Source organism: Gorilla gorilla, chromosome 21 (genome assembly GCF_029281585.2).
Source record: "Gorilla gorilla gorilla isolate KB3781 chromosome 21, NHGRI_mGorGor1-v2.1_pri, whole genome shotgun sequence".
Classification (NCBI taxonomy): Eukaryota; Metazoa; Chordata; class Mammalia; order Primates; family Hominidae; genus Gorilla; species Gorilla gorilla.
Genome location: NC_073245.2, coordinates 5233667 through 5251717, shown reverse-complemented (window position 1 = coordinate 5251717; position 18051 = coordinate 5233667).

The following is an 18051-nucleotide window of genomic DNA, read 5'->3' as shown; positions in this document are numbered from 1 at the left end:
ATGTGTTTGCTTTATGGCAGTGCCATGCTGTTTTGCTTACTATGGCTTTGTAGTATATTTTGAAGTCAGGTAGTGTGGTGCCTCCAGCTTTGTTATTTTTGCACAGGATTGCTTTGGTTATTTGGGGTCTTTTCTGGTTTCATACACATTTTAGGGTATTTTTTTCTTTTTCTGTGAAGAATTTCATTGGTATTTTGATAGGGATTGCATTGAATCTGTAGGACATTTTGTTAGTATGGTCATTTCAATAGTATCAATTCTTCCATTCCATGAGTATATAGTGTCCATTTTTTGTGTATTGTAAATTTTTCCATCAGTGTGTTATAGTTTTCATTGTAGAGATCTTTCACGACCTTGATTAAATTTATCTGCAGATTTCTTGGTAGCTATTGTAAATGGAATTCCTTTCTTGATGACTTTTTCAGATAGTTCACTATTAGTGTATAGAAACACCACTGAATTTTCTGTGTTGATTTTGTATACTACAACTTTACTGAATTTATTTATTATTTCTAGTAGTTTTTGGTCAAGTCTTTAGGGTTCTCACTCTATATAAGTATATATAGAAAGAACCCTAAAGAGAGAGAGATCATATATATCTATATGATCATATATATAGATGTATACATATGTATGTGAGATCACATTTTCTACAAACAGAAACAATCTGACTTCCTTCTTTCCAGTTTGGATCCCTCTTATTTATTTCTTTTGTCTAATTGCTCTGGCTCTGACCTCCAGTACTATGCTAAATAGAAGTGGTAGAAGTTGACATCCTTGACTTCCTCCATATCATAGAGGAAAAGCATTTAACTATTCACCATAAATAAGATGTTAGCTGTGGGTTTGTCACATATGGCCTTTACTGCGTTGAGGTACACTCCTATACCTACTTTCTTGACAGTTTTTATCATAAATGAATGTTGACTTTTGTCAAGTGTTCTTTTTGCATCTGTTGAAATGATCACATGGTTTTTGTTTTTCTTTCTATTGTGGTGGTGTATCATATTTACTGATTTGTGCACGTTAAGCCATCCTTTCATCCCTGGGATGAATCCCACTTGATTATAGTGAATACTCTTTTTAGTGTGCTGTCGAAGTCAGTTCACTTGTATCTTGTTGAGAATTTTTGTATCTATGTTCTCCAGGAATATTGGCCTGTTATTTTCATTTTGTGCGTGTCCTTGTCTGGTTTTAGAATCAGGATATTGCGAGCCTCATAAGATGAGTATGGAAGTATTCCTTCCTCATTCCTTTTGTGGAAAAGTTTGTGGAGAATTGGTAGTTATTCTTTAACTGTTTGGTAGAATTCAGCAGTGAAGACATCAGGTCCTGGGTGTTGGTTGTTGTTGTTGTTGTTTTGATGGAAGATGTCTTATTATTGATTCAATTTCCAAACTCATTATTGATGTGTTCAGATGTTATATTTCCTCACAATTTAATCTTGGTAGTTGTATGTGTGCAGAAATTTATTCATTTTATTCTACATTATCAAATTTGTTGGCATATAGTTATGAGTAATGTCTTACAGTCCCTTATATTTCTGTGGTGTATCAGTTGTAATGTCTCCTTTTTCATCTTTTATTTATTTGAATTTTCTCTCCTTTTGTCTTAGTTTAGCTAAAGGTTTGTCAGTTTTACCTTTACACTTTGTCTTATTTACCTTTTGAAATATTTTTTAGTGTCTGTTTCCTTTAAATCTGCTGTGAGCTTTATTATTTCCTTCCTTCTACCAATTTTGGGTTTAGTTTGTTTTTGATGTTCTAGTTACTTGAAGTGTATAATTTTGCTTTGTGATTTGAAAATCTTTCTTCATTTTTGGTGTAGGCTTTTATTGCTATAAATTTCCCTCTTAGAACTGCTTTTGCTACGTTCCATAGCTTTGGGTATGTTGGATTTTCATTCTTACTTGTCTCAGCGACTTTTGAAATTTTCGTATTAATGTCTTAATGAGACCTATTGATTTATTGGGTGCATGCTATTTAATTTCCATGTTTTTATAAAATTTCCAAGGGCTTTCCTGTTGTTGATTTCTGGCTTTATATCACTGTAATCAGAAAAGATACTTCATATGATATCTGTCTTCTTAAGTTTGTTAAGACTTATTATGTGTCATAATGTATGATTGGTCCTAGAGAATGTTTGGTGTACAGTTGAGAATAATTTGTATTCTGCAGCTGCTGGATGATGTATTAGTCTGTTTTCATACTGCTGATAAAGACATACCCGAGACTGGGTAATTTACAGAGAAAAAGAGGTTTAGTGGACTCATAGTTCCACGTGGCTGGGGAGGTCTCCCAATCATGATGGAAGGCGAAAGGCACATCTTACATGGTAGCAAACAAAATAGAATTGAGAACCAAGTGAAAGGGTTCCCCCTTATAAAACCATCAGATCTTGTTAGACGTATTCACTACCACAAGAACAGTATGGGGGAAACCGCCCCCATGATTCAATTATCTCCCACTGGTTCCCTCCCACAACATGTATGAATTATGGGAGCTATAATCAAGATGAGATTTCGGTGGGGATATACAGCCAAACCATATCAGGTGAGATCTTCTTTACCTGCTATGTCCATTTGGTCTATGGTATAGTTTGAGTCTGTCATTTTTTGGTTGATTTTCTCTTCATATAATCTGTCCATTTTTAAAGTGGAGTGTTGAAATTTCCTACTAATATTGTATTGCAGTCTATCTCTACCTTTAAATCTAATATTTGCTTTATATATCTGGTTGTTCTGGTGTTGGGTACATATATAGTTACACCTAAGTAATATATATGTTATGTCCTCTTATTGAATTGGGCTTTTTATCATTTCATTATACAGCGACATTCTTTTTTTATATAGTTTTTTTATTTAAAGCCTTTTAAAATATGACATGACTGTGGCTACTCCTGCTTGCTTTTCATTTGTTTGCATAAAATATATTTTTCCATCTCTTCACTTTCAGTCTATTTGTCTTTAATAATGAGGTAAGTATCATGTAGGCAGCACATAGGTGGGTTTTGCTATCTGAATCCATTCATCCACTTTATATCTTTTAACTAGAGTTTAATCCACTTCTATTCAAGTTTATTATTGATAAATTAGGACTTCCTTCTACCATTTCATTAGTTGTTTTTTAGATTACTTGTTCACTTCTTCCTTTCTTATTGTTCATCTCTCTAGTTTGGTGGTTTTCTGTGGTGCTAAGCTTTGTTTCTGTTCCCTTTTTTGGTGTGTGTGTGTGTGCGTATCTGCTGTAATTTATTTCTTTCTGGTTAGTGAAACTAACATACAGAGTCCTGTATTTGTAGCAGACTATTTTACACTGATAACAACTTAACTTCTGTCACATAAAAATACTCTTGACTTCTCCCCCTCACACACACAATTTATATTTTTGTTACCTTACATTGCATCTTTATGAATGGTAGACTCAATGGAACATAGGATCTATGTCACAACTAAATCAATTATTTAATGGCAGCATTAAAGCAGCCCAAAGAATGTGAAAAACTGGTGTGGGTGTATTTAACTTTTTAAAAACTATGTTTCATAATGTTTTCATTAAAAAGTCTTTATCAGTTTGCTAATGCCTAATTTTTACAACCAGCCACCATAGATTTTACAGGATAAATATATTATTTCGGTGGTAATTGAAGCAGAATTTTTGTTGCTCTTCTTACCCTTAGAGATTGTGTATTATCCTCAGACGTAATTCTTTGATTTTTTTTCTTTTCATGTTGTTACACATAGTTACCAACAATCAACGTGAGAATAACCTTTGAATATTTTCAAGCATTAAGATTTGTTTATACAGCTGCACAACTAGACAACCAACACTCTTGGGTCTTTACCTCTCAGCATACACCTGATTATTAACTTAAAGGTATGATGGGAGAAGTATCAATTTTTCTTGGTCACCTAGATTTAGAAATATGTAATAACTATAAGCTTGGGTCTGCTTCTTCAGAAGCCTAGGAAGTGGAGTGATGGTTCTCTGAAGAGGCTGGAAACAAAGTATGTGTTTCCAGAAGGCTTAATAGAACATGTTGAGACATAGGCCATTAACACAAAAGTGAAAGAAATGCAAAAAATGTATGAAAGTAAGGATTTGAGAAGGGAAATTTTATTTTTAAGTCTAAGATTCCTATGAATTATATGAAAGTAAATGTCCTATCCTTAAAATTAGCCAAAGGAAGCACTTTACTTATCAATATGATATGACTTTTCATACTCTTATCTAAAGATATCCTAAACTAAGATCCAGTTTTCTAAGAAAAGACTTTTTACTCATGCTTTAAAGCATGTTAGATGATTCCTACCACATCACATCATGTTGTTTACATGTATGATTTAAACTGCATTTATTCTTCAACTCACTGGTTCCTTAGGCTTCTTATCTTTCCTTGCACGCTTAGATAATTTTATGTAAAATTGATTTTTAGAAGTTTAGTTGCTGGGCGCAGTGGCTGTCACCTGTAAACCCAGTACTTTGGGAATTCAAGGCAGGTGGATTGCTTGAGTCTTGGAGTTTGAGGCCTGCCTGGGAAAGATGACAAACCCTATTTGTACAAAAATAAAAGTATTAGCTGGATATGGTGGCACATGCCTGTGGTCCCAGCTACTCCAAGGCTGAGGTGGGAGGATGGCTTGAGTCCGAGAGGCAGAGGTGTGAGCCAAGATCATGCCCTGCTCTTCAGCCTGGGCAAAGAAGCCAGACCCTGTTTCAAAAAAAAAAATCTAGTGAGATTTGATTTCTATTTCTATGTGATTCAAAACTAGGAGAGCTTCAAGGCTAATGACTATTAAAAAATGGCCATTGCTACTTGCATTTTCTATGAAGCCAGCATACACAGCAACGTGCAACCTAAAAACCAAGCTATTTAATATGTAGCTTAGATTTCAGGTTTGATTGTCTTTGAGGTTTGATTATTGCAGAGATCAATTGCCAGACCAAATATAGACTAATTCTGCATTTGGTCTTTTTATCATATGAAACACCCCAGCCTTGGGTATAAATTAAGAGCAAATACGGATGTTTATACCGATAGCGGTGTAGATATTTCCATGTTTATACAGATAGCGGTGTAGATATTTTCTTGTCTATACAGATAGCGGTGTGGATGTTTCCATGTTTATACAGAGAGTGGTGTAGATATTTCCATGTTTATAGAGATAGCGGTGTAGATACTTCCATGTTTATAGAGATAGCGGTGTAGATATTTCCATGTTTCTACAGATAGCGTTGTAGATATTTCCATGTTTATAGAGACAGCGGTGTAGATATTTCTATATTTATAGAGATAGCGGTGTAGTTATTTCCATGTTTATACAGATGGCGGTGTAGATATTTCCATGTTTATACAGGTAGCGGTGTAGATATTTCCATGTTTGTACAGGTAGCGGTGAAGATATTTCCATATTTATACAGGTAGCGGTGCAGATATGTGAATTCATTAAACCTCTTTTTCTTTATAAATTACCCAGTCTTGGGTATGTCTTTATCAGCAGCATGAAAATTGACTAATACACTCACTGTCCATGAATGATACTCTGTTAGACCATTTGCATTGTTATAAAGAAATACCTGAGGCTGGGAAATTTATAAAGAAATGAGGTTTATTTGGCTCCTTGTTCTGAAGGCTGTACATGAAGCATAGTACCGGCACCTGCTTCCAGGGAGGGCCTCAGGAACCTTCCAATCATGGTGGAAGGTGAAGGGAAACCTGCATATCACATGGTGAGAGAGGAAGCAAGAGAGACAGGGAGGAGGTGTCAGTCTCTTTTAAACAACCAGATATCGCATGAACTCACAGGGTAAGAACTCATTCATTAGCAAGAGGACAGCACCAAGCCATTCAGGAGGCATCTGTCTCCAACATTGGGGATCACATTTTAACGTGAGATTTGAAGGGGACAAACATCCAAACTATGTCAGATACCAAAGCTGACAATGCTTAGGATCTTTAGCTGTTCCAGGTTCTGGGAAAAGGGAGAGAGTTATCTTCCCTCGTCTATGCTGTGCTACTGCATATTATATTAGTAATTATTGTTCTCTAAAGGTTCTTAAAAGCAAATAAACAAATGCAAGGCAAAACATATGAAATGCAAGGCAAAATATACGAAATGCAAGGCAAATGCATTAAAAACTTTTGAGTGTTAATATATAGATTTTATTTTATCTTTTTAATTTCTTTTGCTTAACCAAATAGATTATGTAGTTTTGATTAACTGGCCATGAAATAGCTCTGCCTACATAGAATTTCCCATGAATAATTGGTTGTGGAGACTTTTGTGTGTGACCCAAATCCTCCCTCAAAACTGAAGTTTGCCCAGCTATTGGGAGTGTTGGCAAATCATGCCTCTCAGCTGATTCTCTCTAGAATTTATTCTCAGGAGATCTAATTAATAACTTGTCAAGCTGATGTCCATCCTTGGGGACAACTCGTATCTGAAGAATGGCCAGTGAAAGGTATTAAAACTCCATACTCCTGCCTCAATTTAGGGCAACTCTGAAGGGTCACCCCAGCTTCTCAGCTCCCCCTTGAGATTAGCTGAGGTATTTGTTGTGACTGCCTCACATCTCAACTCCCTTTATCCAATTCAGCTTTTTCGCCACAGTTGTTGCTTCCTAGGATTTTACCCAGTTAAATGTTCTCTACACAAATCTCTATCTCAAATCTGCTTTACAGGGAATGTGGCCTCAGACAGGTTTTCATTAGATCCTGGACATAACTCTCATTAGTCATTGATATGATTCGGCTGTGTCTCCGGCCGAATCTCACCTTGATTGTAATTATCCCCGCATGTCAAGGACGGAGTCAGGTGGAGATAATTGAATCATAGGGGTGGGTTCCCCCTACTGTTCTCCTGGTAGCGAATAAGTCTCACTAGATCTGATGCTTTTAAAATGGGAGTTTCTCTACACAAGCTTTCTTCTCTGCTACCATTTAAGATGTGCCTTTGCTTCTTTTTTGCCTTCTGCCGTGACTGTGAGGCCTCCCCAGCCATGTGGAATTGTGAGTTCATTAAACCTCTTTCCTTTATAAATTACCCGGTCTTGGGTAGGGCTTTATTAGCAGCATGAGAACAAACTAGTACAGTCTGTTCTATAAGCCCAAGTCGGATCACAGAGTCCCGCTTTCTGTTTCTTTTGTTTTCTAGCCCATATTTCTACTAAAACTTGACTCATATAGACTTAAAACAAAATAATTAAGCATGGCTAATATTTATTTAATATTTTATACGTGTCAGGTACTGTATTTTGTAACTTATCTTTTAATAATCTTTCCAAATCTCTAAAAGGAGAATTCTGCTCTTTTATAGAGAAAATAAGGATGGCTCAATCTTTTGATTTTTATTACAAGCTTTATTTTGTATAACATATAATAAACTAAAAATATTGAAAGTTTAGAAACCATCAGCACACAATCGAGGTGATGGAAATATACTTCACCTCCAGTTTCCTGATGCCTCTTTATAATACATTTCTCTGGCCCCTCATTCCTGGCCCTTAAAAACCACCAAACTGCTTTCTGTCACTGGACAGTAATTTATACAGTCAAAAAATGTATATAAATACAATTTTACACTATGCACTTTTTTGTCTGACATTTTATGTTTTCTTCTCTGCATGTTTTACCTCTAGAGTCTGCCTTGTTTCACTTAGTATAATTATTTTGAGATTCATTCATGTTATAGTATGTATCCATAATTAATTCCGATAAAGCAAGTTAATTCATTAATGTATTGATTGATATTTAGACTGTTTCTAGTTTGGGCTATTATGAATACATGTGCTATGAACATTTGTGTTGATATCATTATATGAACACCTACTTTTATCTCTCTTGGGTAAATACCCAGGAGTGCAATGGCTGAGTCTTACGGCAGAAGTATGTTTAACTTTTTAAGGGACTCTTGAACTGTTTTTCAAAGGTTACACTTTTTTGTATTCCCATCAGCAGTGTATGAGAGTTTCAGCTTCTCCACATCCAAGCCAGTGCTTGGCTATTATCAGTCATGCTAATCTTAGCTATTTAAAAATAGATAGTGGCGTCTCATTTTGGTTTTAATTTGCATTGCCCTAAGCATTAATTATGTTGAGCATATGTGCTTATTTACCAAACAAATGTCTACTTTGAAATGTCTGTTCCAGTCTTTCACCCAAGTTTTAAATGGGGTTGTTTGTTTTTCATTATTAAATTTTGAGCTTTTAAAATATATTTTTGATGCAAGCCTTTTATCAGATATATGAGTTGCAAATATTTTCTCCCAGCCTGCAGCTTGTCTTTTCAGTCTCTTAATAGATTCTTTTGAAGAGCAGATTCTTTTTTTTAAATTTGATGAGTTCTTCTTATCAATATATTATTATATAAATCATGCTGTGGGGTCATATCAAAGAAAGCTTTGCCTGACTCAAAGTCCCAAATGTTTTCACATCTTCCCTCTCCTCTCCTTTGGGAACTGAGATTACACGTAAATTCAGTTACTTGAAATTTACTGTCTACTATTGCTCTGTTCATGTTTTTTAAAAATTTATTTTCTCTCTATATTTTATTTTGAGAGGTGTCTATCTTTTCTTCTTTAATGACTAATGTGCTATCAGCCTACCATGTAGCTGGGACTACAGCCGCATGCTACTATGCCCCGCTAATTTTTGTATTTTTGGTAGAGATGGGATTTCACCATATTGGTCAGGCTGGTCCTGAACTCCTGACTTCGTGATCCACCTGCCTCGGCCTCGCAAAATGCTGAGATTACAGGCGTGAGCCACTGCGCCCAGCCTTCTTTAGTGTATCTTGCATGTCTCTATTTTAGAACATATAGAATACTGTTTCAATAAGCATTTTAATGTTCTTAACTGATAACTCTGGCACCTTGATTTACTCTGGATCAGTTCTGATTCAGTGATTTTTCTCCTTATTATGAGCCACGTTCTTCTGTCTTTTGTTGTTACTGTTGCGTCTCTGCTAAACTGTGTCTGGATGTCAGATACGGTGACTTTTATCTTATTGAGTGCTGGAAGTATATGTAAATATTCTTGATCTTTGTATTGGTATGTATTTAAGTTTAGTTGGAAAGAGTTTGACTCTTTTTGGTCTTGCTTTAAAAATTCATTAGGTGGGATCAGACCAGTTCTCATTTTAGAGCTAATCACTCCCAACTAGTGAGGCACGATCCTTCTGGGTATCCCTGGGAATCTTGAGGTGTTTCTGGTTTGGCTGATAAAATAAGCACTATTACTGGACCTTGGTGAGCATGTGTACTGTTACTTTTCATCTTATCTGTGTGTTCTTTCCCCAACTGTAGGTACTTTTCTCTAGGCCTGTCCTAACAATTACTTAGCTATGTACTTTAGGGGGACCCTTTGCAGAGCTCTGGAGTTCTCTTTCTGTGCAGCCCCTTCTTCTCAGAAACCTTGTCCTGAGAGCTCATGTCAACATGGTTTCTATGGACTCTCAGCTCTGTCCCCTCAGCTCAGGGAGAACAATGAGCTCCTCTTGGGCTCTTCTCCTGGAGTAGTGGGCTGGAAAACTTTCTCCAGGCATAAATTAGGGCAGTTGATAGGCTCACCTTGTTTGAGACTGACTTTACAGGGTCTTGCAAACTTTTGTGGCATACATTTTGGCCATTTTTTTGGTTGTTTCAGGAGGGAGAGAAAGTCTAGTTCTTGTTACTCCATCATGGTCATTGCAGAAGTCAACCTAACTGATATTTATCAATACAGTCTGTTGCTACACATTGAACTTGCTTAAGATAATTTTTAGATGGCACAGAACTTTCTGTCCATTGAATGAGACTCTCTGCTTATTTTGCAAGTGCTCATTTGTATGGAGACGTTTGTATGGAGAAACTTCAAAAAGTTTGTGGAAAAATGAAGTTAAAAGATAAACATTGAAAATGTGATCTTCGGTTTTCATCCCTAAAGAACCAATGGTCCTGGGAACTTAACAATGTCAATGCAGTCTCTTATATATTATTAACTTAAGAGAAATGGGTGCCCTTTCCACATTTGTTGAGATTGGGAAACAAAAAGAAGTCAGAAGGAGCCAAATCAGAGCTGTAAGGTGGATGCCTGACAATTTCCCATTGAGACTCTCAAAAAATTGCCTTTGCTCGATGACAGGAATGAGCAGAAACATTGTGGTGTTAGAGGACTGTCTGCTAAAGCTTTCCCAGGTATTTTGCCCTAAAACTTTGGCTAACTTATTCAAAACACTCTCATGATATGCAGATATTATTGTTCTTTGACCTTCCACAAAGTCAACAAGCAAAATGCCTGGAATGTCCCCAAAAAACTGTTGCCGTGACCTTTGCTCTTGAGTGATCCCCTTTTGCTTTGACTGGACCACTTCCACCTTTGGTAGCCATTGCTTTGATTGTGTTTTGCCCTCAGGATCATACTGGGAAAGCCATGTTTTATCTTCTGTTACAATTCTTCAAAGAAATCCTTCAGGATCTTGACCCTAGTTCTTTAAAATTTCCATTGAGAGCTCTCCTCTTGTCTGCAGCTGATCTGAGCACAACACTTTTGGCACCCATGCAGTGGAAAGTTGGTTCAACTTTAATTTTTTAGTCAGAACTGTGTAAGCTGAACCAATTAAGATGTCTACGATGTTGGCTATTGTTTGTGCTGTTGATTATCAGTCCTCTTCAATTAGGGCACAAACAAGATTAATTTTTTTCCTTGCAAATTGATATGGATGATCTGTCCCTGTGGACTTCATCTTCCACATCATCTCGTTTCTTATTTAAAAAAGCTGTCTGCTTGTGAACTACTGATTTCTTTGGTGCATTGTCCCCTCAAGCTTCTTGTAAAGCATCAGTGATTTCACCATTCTTTCACTCAAGCTTCATCATAACCTAATGTTTGTTCTTGCTTCAATTTTAGCAGAATTTACATTGCTCTGCTAGGGGCTCTTTTCAAACTAATGTCTACTCCTTCTTACTGTCTCAAACTAGATCCTGTTCAAACATGCTATAATAAATTAGTATGAGTTTATTTTGCTCCCAAAATTGAAACCTTTGCATAGTTTTTTTTCATAATATACATTTTCCATGAACTTTTTAAGGCCTCTCATGTATCCACAGGTAGAGTGCCTTACCTATTCTGACTTCAGTCAATTATTCAAGACCTTTCCTTGTCAGTGATACATTAGAAAGGTAGAGAATTGAAAAATAAGAGTAGCTTCTGCTGATTAAGAAACACTATATCTTTTTCTACTTCTTTCTTTTTTTTTTTTTTTTTTGAGACAGCATCTTTCTCTGTCACCCAGGCTGGAGTGCAGTGGTGTGATCTCAGCTCACTGCAACCTCTGCCTCCCAGGGTCAAGTGATTCTCCTGCCTCAGCCTCCCGAGTAGCTGGGACTATAGGTGCCTGCCACCACACCCAGCTAATTTTTGTGTTTTTAGTGGAGACAAGGTTTCACCATATTGGCCAGGCTGGTCTTGAACTCCTGACCTTGTGATCTGCCTGACTCGGCCTCCCAAAGTGCTGGGATTACAGTCATGAGCCACCGTACCTAGCTTTCTACTTCTTTCTTATTATTTTCCTCCTCTCTCATTCCTATATTCTCTCCCTTCTCCTACTTTCCTCCCCACTCCCTGTTTCCTTCCTTTCATCTTTCCTATTTTCAAGACTTAATATTTCTTGAACCTCAGATGTTATCATAGTATGTTATTTGTTTAATTTTCACATAACAATAATAGTTTAAATACAAATAATATTTATTTTCATCCCCATGTTATCAGTATAACAGTAAAGATGTGGAGAGGCCAGCTGGGCATGGTGGCTCAAGCCTGTAATCCCAGCACATTGCGAGGCCGAGGTGGGTGGATCACGAGGTCAGGAGATCGAGACCATCCTGGCTAACACGGTGAAACCCCATCTCTACTAAAAAATAGAAAAAATTAGCTGGTCGTGGTGGCGCGTGCCTGTAGTCCCAGCTACTCGGGAGGCTGAGGCAGGAGAATAGTGTGAACCCGGGAGGCAGAACTTGCAGTGAGCCAAGATCACGCCACTGCACTCCAGCCTTGGTGACAGAGCGAGACTCTGTCTCAAAAAATAAATAAATAAATAAATGAAAATAAAATTTAAAAACATGATGTGGAGAGGCCAAACCAATGGCTCTTATATCCACGTTCTTTCTTCTAAATGATTTCACCTTAGTTTTGGTCTGCATCTCTAACCATAGCTAGTTGCAGTAGGACTTTCTATCTGGCCTTGCTGCTCTCATTTTTGGACCTCCTCACTGAAATCAAATTGATCTTTCTAAAATGCAAACCTGGTCTTAGTATTTTATTACTTAAAACCCATTGGTGGCTTTCCATGATTTATGGAATAAAGTCAAAATTCCTGTTTTTGCCCACGTTTCTGTGTGCCTCTCATCCCTACATTTACTGATTCCTGTGTGCCATAAATTGCCAGTTGTCCAGAGTTCATTCTCTTTTTGTACTTGGGAGGACTTCTGCATCCTGCAACTTTTCCCCTGAAACATGCTTGGAAAATACCTACTCATTTTTTTCAGATTCAGGTTAGTTTTTTACTTCAGTTTCTTTTCCTGAAGCTTATACTGACTGCTCCATATGGCTTTGGGGATTAGCTACTCATTCCTTTGTGCCCTTTGTAGATACACATTTATCATGGAGTCTTTTTTTTTTTTTTTTTTTTGAGACAGAGTCTCACTCTGTCACCAGGCTGGAGTGCAGTGGTGTGATCTCAGCTCACTGCAACCTTTACCTTCTAGGTTCAACTGATTCTCTTGCCTCAGCCTCCAAAGTAACTACAGCCGTGCACCACCGTGCCCAGCTAATTTTTGTATTTTTAGTAGAGACGGGGTTTCACTATGTTGGCCAGGATGGTCTCGATCTCTTGACCTCGTGATCTGCCCACGTTGGCCTCCCAAAGTGCTGGGATTACAGGCATGAGCCACCGCTCCCAATCAGTCATGCAGTCTTTATGCTTACTTGTTTACTTGCCTGTGAGCTCACGGAATGCAGGGACTATTTCCTTGTTGCTCTAGCACCTACACCAGTACCTGGTATCCAGAAGCTGTATGCTAAATGTTTGTTGAGTGGCTGTTTGACTGAATGATTGTACTCCTAATTAGTAGATAGAAAGCCATGAACTTCCCAGTTCATCATTCTTTGTGCTCAATTCTGGTTTCTTTATTGTGTTCAAAAGAGTTCCTTAGTGACATAAAACTATGGAGCTAGTATGTCAGCTCATTTAAGCAATGATTGGTTTATGTATATAAGAGGCTTCAATAATTATATATTTTTATTTCAGTTTCAATAAATGATCAATTGATTAATTTTCTCTGTTTTGGCTTATTGTTCACATTTAATATCAAATAAAAGTGTTTTACTTAAAATTATTCATGCCAATTATGACAGTTAGGTGAATATTACTTTGATTTACATTCCAGTAGTAGTTTTGGTTGAACCCTGAATATGCTAAGACGTCACTTTTCTTTTTTCTTATGAACAGGCTACTGTGTTTACATATATTATTAAAATCTTCTTTGAAAATACGAAGAGTGTTACATTTCTTATATTTAGTTCTCTGTGCTTCAGAATTCCTGTGATACTTGCACTTAAGTCCTTCTGAGCAGTTGATGTTAATATTTATGTGGTTAATTTCATGAAACATGGTGGTTTTCATTTCTATCATTAATTTATACAGGAGATAGACTGTTTTCCAGGTGTAAGCTCAGTCATATAATTAGAAAATTTATAAGCAGAAGGGAGTTATTTGGTCTAACCCATTTATTCTACAGATAGAGAAATTAGAGTCCAGAAACTCTGTCTTCTTTAAAGTCTTACAGGTATTTAAGAAAAAAGAATAGGCTTGAGGTTTCTGTGTTCTGAACCCAGTGATCTTGACACTGTAATGATCTTCATCCATATTATTCACAGAAGTAAATATAATCACATATTAAATAAGAAACAAAAATACTAAGGAGATATTATACTGAAAAATGAAATAATATTATCTTAATTATTTTGATCAGATTCAATATATAGCAGCTTGAAGGCTAATAATTCCAATGATTCTCTGAATAAACCATTTTTCTAATAAGATTACAGGTTTTAGTAATCTAATTATTTTGACTGATGCAAATGTTACCCCGCCAGTCTGAAAAATGTGTTTATTTATATGTCATAAAGAATAATTTATTCCAAAAAGGCTAATTTCCAAAATATATGTATCTTCTGAAACTGTATCTATTTTTTCCCACGTTTTCTAAATATAGTTTAGAGGGCGTTTGTTGATTTTCATGGTGCTGAAACATTAAGGTATAATGTTCTCGTGAAGGAGAATAATGTCATTTAGACATTGTAATTTTGGAGGATCACAATACTTTTTGGAATGTGGTTGTTGCAGCACTGGTCACTTATACTAATTATATAATAACATACTATACTAATGCAATAATATACCATATTAAATTATTAAATGGTAAATTTGTCTTAAATCCTCTAGAATACTGCAAAGAAATAGTTTATATAAGAAAGAGTACCATAGCATATGTGAACACAATGTTTCCTATTTTTTTCTTCTTTTTTATTTTTTTGAAGACAAGTTCTCACTCTGTTGCCCAGACTGGAGTTCAGTGCCATGTTCATAGTTCACTGCAACCTCAAACTCCCAAGCTCAAGTGATCCTCTTGATTCAGCCTCTGAAGTAGCTGTGCCTATAGGTGTGCACCACCACACTGGCTAATTTTTAAAATTTTTTATAGATATGTTGCCCGAGCTGGTCTCAAATTCTTGAGCTCAAGAGATCTTCTCACCTTGGCCTCCCAGAGTGTTGGGATTACAGGCATGAGCCACCATACTCAGCCAATATTTCTTTTCTAAAAGACGTTTTCTAACATACTTCTCATTTTAACTAACATAATATTCAAAGTGTAGATCTGAGAAAGAGATAGTGCCTGCAGATCTGGGATCCTACATGCTAATATTATGGGATGCATTCAGATTTGATCAGCAGATATTCCATTTATTCTAGAACACCACCAGCAGAAGAATGTAATTACGTCTATCACTAAAACTTTGTGTCAATACAGACTACTGTATTTGTTATCATAGATGGTCCTTGGATGGCAGCCTTAAGCAATTTTAAACCTAGACAGGTGATGTACTTTTTCTTCTTGGATAATTTTCATTGTTTTATCTAATTTGGTTGTAACTAATGTGTTTAATATGGCTTGCTTGTTTTTTAAAAAGTTGTTCAGTATCCTTAGAACTCAGTGCTGATTTCTTTTTCTAGCAGGCCTTTTATATAGGACATCTCACTTTCTCCTGGCTCTCTACTACTAGCATGAGGTCTCTGAAAAAATCAAGACAGCCAAGTAATTTGTTATAGAATAGCCTATGTAGAGGGAAAGGGGAGGAGTCATATTCCAAGAGGGAAAGACCTTTGAGCCAGGCTCAATTTGTAGAGGCTGTTGAATGAAAATGAGAGAGAGAGAATGCACACTTTATTGCACTATTAAAGCAAAATTCTGACAATAACTTCTAAAAATGATTCCACTCTTATACATTGAGAATATGACAGACCTTCCAAAAGTATAATTTCTTACATGAACGTCCAGGTATATAAGGAAAAATAACTATTTCATACCAATATCTTCAGCCGCCTTTATTGTTGGTTCACCACATAGATTTTTATCAGAATCGCAGAACATTAATTTTTTAAATTAGCTACCATTACAACTAGCTTGAGAAGAACTTTCTTTTTAATAATTCGACCCAGATGCATTCTAGATACTCCAGTGTTACGAATCGATGGCTTCATGAGGAGCCGCTGTTGACTCATGCTATCTCTGGACACACTGACAGGAAATGTTTTCTTACACCTGTTTTCCTCCTGCTTTTCCTTGGTAGGACTTAGTTCCTTGGCATAGTTCAGTATCAATGGCAGTCATAGAGAAGTGTTACAAAAACCCAGCTTATTCCAACTTGTGAATTATTTGGCACCCAGGAACCAGGTCTTACAATCTTCAACCCACTTTTTCCTAACATGGCCCCTTTTCTGAAATGTTTGTTTATATATGATGTAGGCCTGGGGAAAGGACATGGACTTTCAAAGAAAATATTCTCCAATAGATCTCTGAACTCCAGAGAACCTTCTGACTAAATCTGAAAGAATTCCACTGTGCTCTGATAACATCCTTTAATAATGAAGGAAAAGATATTTTTCCCCCAGGAGGATTTTGTAGTGAAAGAGATGGCATAATTTTTTTTTAAATGTTGTTTATAATCTAATTTGTTTTTTTCATTTGTGGGGTGTGTCTTAAATCCTAAATGGTACATCCTTTTTAAAATACTTCTAGTAATAAAATGTTTCTGAAGTTATGTTGTAAATATCATTGGACTATGTTTAATAATGTTAAGTTGATCCCACTTCGCCTGAAATTATATACATAAATGCTGAAAGTATAAATTTCCATATACAACTTCATGGAACATTTTTCTTCCAAGTGTGCATTTGCTAGAATTTGCATTGAAAGGTTTTGGAAGGAGCCTGTTGGTATGAATCCTGTGTGAGCAACACTCAGATTTGTTGCATACTGAACAGCATGCTAAACCTCACTTCACAAGCTTAGATTTCTCATCTACCATCTTGAGCTGAATTTAAAATGTTACTGCAGTTTATTATGTCACCTGTTCGTCAAACACTGATGCAAAGCTTAGTTTTCAGTGTGAAGGACCCATGACTAGAGAAGGGAAGAAGAAAGGGTCAAGCAGACCTCATTAAAGAGTGTATGGGCAAGAAAACACATCAGATGTCTTGATAGGTTTTTTAAAGTCCTGTTAGACTTGTCATGATTTCCAAAACACTAAATGCCATCTAGTACTTTGGACCCTCCAAAATTACAGTAGAATATTATTATGGGTCATCTTAATTGGAAATATACAGGAAAATCCTGATGATTAATGTAGACTAGTGATAGCTCTCACACATTTATATAACCTATGTTGAAAAGAAAGAAGAAAGGCAGGAAGGAAAGAAGGAAAAAGAGCGGAGAGAGAGGAACAAGAAAACACGTGGATTTGTGGAAATGAAAATTTTTAAATTACTAATTTGCAAGAATGGGTAAGAAAAATACCGAGTATGAACATAAGTGCTTTCAATTCCGTTTGTCTCTTAATCCTTCTCAGTCCGTGGCCAGTTTTGAAACTTGGTGTAACTTCCTTCCTTTATTCCTCCCTCCCTTGCTCCCTCCATCCCTTCTTGCCAGCCTCCTTCCCTTCCTCTCTCCTTGAGTTTCCTTCTTCTTTCTTGTTCCCTCCCTCCCTCCCTCCCTCTCTCTTTTTTTCCCTTAGTTTCCCCGGAAGCACATATACCAGCCATTTGAATGCTTTCTGCTCATAGATACTGCCAAGCCCCCTCACCCAGACTGCTGACTAGATTTGGTAGAATGGAATGAGAAACATAGACTTTGTGTCTGTGGCGGCCACCTCTGATGTTGCAGATTTTTGCCGTGATTATGCACTCCAGCCGAGGGACGCTAGAGAGGTTGAAATTTCAACTGTGGGATTTGCCATTTTGGAATTTGCAGTAATGTACTGGATATGCTAACAGCAGCCTGGCTAGCCTCCACTTCACAAGGAAGTATTTAAATATACACGTGTAATATGAAGAAAATTGCATTAGATCATAAGGGATGAATCATTTTGTAAATGACTATACCATCAAATACCATACCTGATATCAATCATCTTCATCAGACAGTATCTGTGTATGTAAGTAGATAAACAAAAAAGCAGGAGTTTATTTCTCTCTAATGTATCCTTGACTCTCTAGCGGTGACCTCTGAAATGTCTCTTCTGATCCAGACTTGTTTGAATCATGTGCAACATTTTAGATTTGTCTTTTCTCTGCAAGTTTTTTTTTTTTGTTAAGTACCATAACATATTGAACCAAATAGTTTTGCTTGCTTTCTATTGATGACACATGATTTTGGCTTTTATCTTCAGTGGAAAATCAATGTGTCACATGGCGTTCACTAAGAAAAAGGTATGGGGCCTCTTTGTAATTCTTTGTCAG